Here is a 6,000-nt window from a genome sequence, read left to right on the forward strand (position 1 = left end):
CACATCTATTCTTAAACAAACCAATAATTTTTTAAAACTCATATTCACCCCTTACAAAGCATATCGCCACTTGAACGTAAGGGGCTGCTATTTAGGCCATTTCTAGGAAAGGTTAACAAGATATTTGTTTATGTTGTATTTAAACTTCTGCATATAAGTACAGCCAAGGAAGCAGGCAGCAGGAAGAGAATTCCAAAGTCTAGCTGCTCGAGGGAAGAAACTATTAGAATATAAAGAGTTCTGGCATTTAGGGACAAAACAGTGAAAGCGTGAGATCTTATTACTAAGCGGGTTTGTTGGGGATATGTACTGAAACTTGAAATACTAGAAGCATTAAAGCTGCTATTAATTTTAAACAATTGATAAAAGCATAAAATAAATAAATAAATAAAATAAAATAATTAACCAATGGGAAAAGAGAAAAAAAAGTATATAAATTATTCCAAACCAGTTAGATTCATTTATCCCAAAAGATGAATCCTGAATGATTGGAAAGACTGTTATTCTCAAGTATATTTATTTGCGGACTGTTATCCTCATCTTCACAGTTGTTTTTGTTGTTTCACTAAGTTTCGGCCAACTATTCCTCTGGCCTTCTTCGGGTGGTTGTTAACCGCGACAGGATAGGAATGCTGAGTCTCTTAACTGTATCCTGATTACTAACTTCCATTATTGTTGTCTTACCATGTTTCTAGCAAACTTATCCTCTGGCCTGCTTTGAATAGGATTTAAACCGCCATCTTCACACAATGCTCACCTGAAACTGTAGAGAATCAACGCCTATATCCACTGCGCCACGGGCCCTGAGGAACCACCTGTAGAAGGCCAGAGAAATAGTTCCCCGAAATGTAGTGAAACAACAACTATAAAGATGAGACTAACAGTCCACAAATAAATAAATAAATAAATGATAAGCACTGTTTGTAAATTGTATGTTTGAACTTATGGCGAAATCGAAATAGGTCTGCTAAGCTCTGGCCCTGTGGTATCGTAGTCGTCATCTTGCATCCCAGTGCTTGTTTTATAATTGCTTCCATGAAATGTGCTCCGATGGACTTATTACATTTTAAAACCAAAACGTAAATACTCCCATTCAACTAGCAAAAAAAATCGCATTCATTCTCTGCAAAGGTCCCTAGCTGCAAGAAAATTTTCTGCTCTAATAATTTTTGTTGTTGTTGCTCAAGCCGATTAAATTTGGGATCCTGTTCCTGTTTTAATCTAAATATAGCGTGAATAAACATCTTGCTATCCAACTACCCACCAAGGTTGTTCTTATAAATCTGGTCTCTATCATATTAGCCCTTACGCTTCTGTAACAATATGCGTTGTGTGGAACAAACAAAAGAAAAAAACGTAAACACACCCATTCATAAAAATTTATTCTATATTTGATTTCACAAAACGTAGCATCTTCCCAGAAGTCAAAAAGTAACTTCAGCAGACACGCAGACACAATTCCCAAACAGGCAAAATTTACATGAACATAAAAAGCAACACATCACAAAGAAACTTGCAAAAATTACACGCATTTTAATTCCTGAGACGACAACGAAGAATCTAACAAATATATTATCGTCCCATATATACTGTAAGAAGACTTGTTACAATAAGAGGGAGAAATGAGTCATTGAATGTTCCGGACTATTGAAAAAGAAAACGCAATGTAATACAAAGCTTTTCACTAACAAACCAAATGTAATTTTATACTAGCCGAAGTACCCAATCGTGTATTAGTCGCTTGCATTAACTGAAAAGAAGAACTCTGTTTATTAAGTTTACACAGATACATACATACACACGCACATGTATACACTGGCGCCAAAAAGAGAGTTCTCACTTGTCATTTTTTTCAAAAACCGCAAAATTAAGCTAATTTGAATGTAACTGTTTAAACAAACTACACCTCATTTGAGTCGCATTTTATTCCTCTATAAGTTTACCTGTTCATATTTGATATCTAATTGAAATATTTTGGCGTTCACGTTAATTTAAAAAAATAACTTCAAATTGAGGAGGCAAAAAGAATCTCCACAGTAACAAATGAGCTTAAAATCAACTTAAAATATCCACCTTTAAGGCAACAAAGCATCTCTAATCATAATTGTTTTTGTTCCAGATTATAGAACATGACATTTAGTCCATATGATTCGACTTTCTCTTAGTGATCGTCAGGAGCTCATTAATCTCCACCTTTCTCTGGTTTATCCAATCAAGAAATCGGCCGCAGATTGAAATGTGATGGGAAACGATAGGAATGACTGTGTAGGAACACCAAAACACCGGCAGTGTTCGTGATGCATCTCAATCTGGTCGTTCTAGAGTTACTTATTACAGGGAATAATGATGCTATCAAGATCAACAGCCGCAGAAACAGATTTGAAACAGCTCCCCACATCCAACAACATTGTAATCTTGTCACCGCAACACCGGTGTTTTGTGGTCACTTGTCGAAAAAGACGTTTCTTTGTCTTTCTTTTTTTACTATTTTTTCTAGACCGACGCACACCCTTTAACTAAAAGGGGATCATTAAGGTCAACACGGGTATTTTGCTTGATGTAAACATAAGTTTTTTTCTACATTTGGATATGAACAGTAAGTTTATATTATAGATGCTTCACAAACTTTATAGAGGAAAAATTTAACCATATTATTATTGAAAATGTACTCATGTGATTATTAAATTTTGAGGTGGAAGCACAGATTACTTAGAAAACACCCTCTTCTAACATGTTCAAAATGGCTTTCAAAATAATAACATTATTATTTCAGCACGGTAATAAAAATACACAAGTACCCAACATTTACATTTTTCCCGACCGACACTGCACACCCAAAATTTCCAGGTTGGTTCAGTATTTGCGCGTGACAACGATTATCAATGCTAAATTTGGGGCATATATTTTGACAACTCCCAACAAAATGGTGTGTTTATTTCGAAAACCGTTCTTGACAGGGGTAAGTTGAGAGCGTTCATTACAATGAGGATATTGGGGTCTATTCCAAAAGCCATTCTTAACATAAGGAGGTCGGGGTTGGGCAATACCAACAACAGCCGTATTTAAACTTTTTACGAGGAGAGGCATGCTTCCACCGGGCAACGCTAGTTAACGGGTTCTGCTAGTTTCAAATAAATCTCGACAAAGACTAACTGAATTATCGCTTATATCAAAACCATATACAATTAAACTGCGCGAAGGTTGCTATAATTCATCGCTTTTAATAAGAAAACTGATATTAAAAGAACAAAATTAAAATTTAGACACAGGTTAACTCACACCATAAAAAATATTAACTATAATTATGAATATATATAATCAGTCAATAAATAAGAAAAGAAAGATACACTCATTTCATTTCAATTACACATCCATCTTTGAATTATAACGACTATGCATATTCCAAAAAATACATACATTGCATGATATCTTTTAAATATCTAAACAGCTATATGACGTTAAAAATCTTACTTACTTAACAACGCTATACACTTTTTCAAATGCAAACGAATTTCTGAAATAGAACAAAGAAATTCTTCTTTACAACCAGTACATTTTCAAATATTGTATTTTATTTCTTCAATTTATTCATTTCGAGGAAATTTGGAAATAAAGACGAAACGTTGATGAACATATAAATTGGTTTGTTCCTTTTTTATCTATTCATCTCGTCGAAATATTAATTCATTTATTTTCCACACACACACACACACATATATATATGTGTGTGTGTGTGTGTGTGTGTGTGTGTGTGTGTGTGTGTGTGTGTGTGTGTGTACCAGTACACAATTATGTATGTACACGTAAAATATTTACCAGTATTTGTTTAAATTGTATTTAAACGGGAAAACAATTTTGAAGACTTTTATAGACATGGAGACCATAATCCCGGAAATATCCCATTAATTTTCTCAAAGCAATATATATATATATATATATATATATATATATATATATATATATATATATATATATATATATATATACTAGCAGAAGTACCCATCGTTGACTGGGTTCAAAAACAGCCTACAGAAAATGGACTGTGATTGATGAAAGTATGATAGGTTATGAAAAGGAGGGGGTTGTAAAGAGATAGGTTTTGATACTCTAAAATTTTACCCTAAGCAAAATATGATGAAAGTAAAGATTATTTTCGCGAAAATATATTTTTTATATCAACTTTGTTTCCATTCGTAGCCAAGAGTGACCAACAAAATGATGTTTCCTTACAAAGAGAAAATGTTATATATATAATAATATAAATATACAAGAAATAAATGTTACCATAGTAAATAAAAGTTACTTTTATGGTAGAAAAGATCATTGGTTTGTATTTTTAAGTAGTTTGTAAAAAAAAATTATTTTAATTCACGAACCGGTTTTAAAAAAAAAAAGTCAAAATGGCAGCGACTTTGAAATGGAGAGCCCCGTTTTCAATTTGAAGGAGGGGCACTTGAGCATTCTGTGTTAACAATTTATGAGAGTTCAGGAACGTAAGGAATATTTATAAACATATTTTAATGTTTTCCGTTATTTTGTGCTTGAGGAATATTCGATTATGGCATGTGTAGTTTATCTAAAAATTCATTTAAGTAGTTATCGCCTACAATTTCGTTTTAAGTTTGGTTCGCTGAAATTATTTCAAGTAAAGAGCATTAAAAACGAGTTCAAAACAAAAAAAAACATGAACTGAACTTTTATAGACTATGGTAGCATAAATTTCTTGTATATTTATATTTCGGGTAGTCGTTTGTTGGCTTTTCTACTAAACACTCTTACTAAATAATATCGGCGAAATATCGAAAACCAAAGAAACAAAAATAGTTTAGAAAAATAATGAAGCTTTACTTACTTTAGTAAAATAATCTGAAACAGCAAAATGGGATATTAAAAAAGTAAACACGCAATTACTTTAGTTTTATAAAGCAAAGTATCGATATAAATATGAAGAAAACGAAAATGGCGCTTTTTTCAAGCAGAACAGCTTCGTTTCAGTTTTACAGTATTGAACGGTGTAGTATTGCGCCGTCGGATTCAGGATTGTACTATTGTAATGTAAAGAACACGCAGAAAGGGTTGTAATCAATTTAATTCCTTCCAGTACACTGACAAAAAAAGCTTAAACAGATATATAAATAAAAATAAAAAGGTTATGTAAATGTTTTTAAAAAGACACGTAATCACGTGAGCAAGATTTTTTCCTTCTTTTGGAACGATAACAAGTAACGTTCTTATTTTTTTATTATTTATCTATTTTCGAAAGAGTGCCATGAGCAAGTGGAGAAGGAAAAAAAAACAGAGATATGCAAAATTTGTGTCGAGAATTGTCTAAAGTTCCGACATTTTTTTTTTCTTTTGGCTTTTACTTTAATAAGAACGTTAATTTATGAGGTGAATTTATTCGACACAATATGATTCAACTAAAAAAAATAAATAAAAGCTAACGTGAATTAAGACTAACGTTAAGGTGTTATTGTGGGCCCTCACCCCTTTTAAAAAACCTTGTTAAACTTTGTGACATATTTACATTCTATTATCAGAGTATACTTACGCAAACAGATATGAAAAGTATTGTTAAAGTTTGTGCCATATTTCCATGGAGTACAGGCGCGAACGCAGACCCCACAATTTTATTATACCATCTCTATTTAAGTTGAAACATACTTATCAAAGTATTCTTATGTACATCTATATCAAAACCCCTTGTAAACGTTTTTCTTTTCATTTTTTATTTCCATACTTTGGGGGCCAGGCGCGAACGTTCTGCCAGATCAAACATACCAATTCCTGATCCTCGATACATCTTCTATCATCATATGTAATCAGTTTTTAAAAATAGTCAACCATATAGGAACCTATTCGTGACCACACGCACACACACACACAAACACACACAAACGTTCAGCTTTATATTATAGATACCGTGTTTCTCAAATGTCATATTTATGCGCATTAACTAACCTACAAAATATATAAATTTAATATGTACTTTAAATTTTA

At 32.5% G+C, this 6,000-nt stretch overlaps 1 protein-coding gene across 1 annotated transcript in view; it reads left to right on the top strand.

The window, feature by feature from the left end:
- Nucleotides 1–6,000, top strand: part of LOC145249341 (uncharacterized) — a 108,406-nt gene that overhangs the window by 75,627 nt on the left and 26,779 nt on the right. The window lies entirely within an intron of this gene.

The sequence above is a fragment of the Euprymna scolopes genome, chromosome 28, assembly GCF_053919585.1.
Source record: "Euprymna scolopes isolate OS-2025 chromosome 28, ASM5391958v1, whole genome shotgun sequence".
Classification (NCBI taxonomy): Eukaryota; Metazoa; Mollusca; class Cephalopoda; order Sepiida; family Sepiolidae; genus Euprymna; species Euprymna scolopes.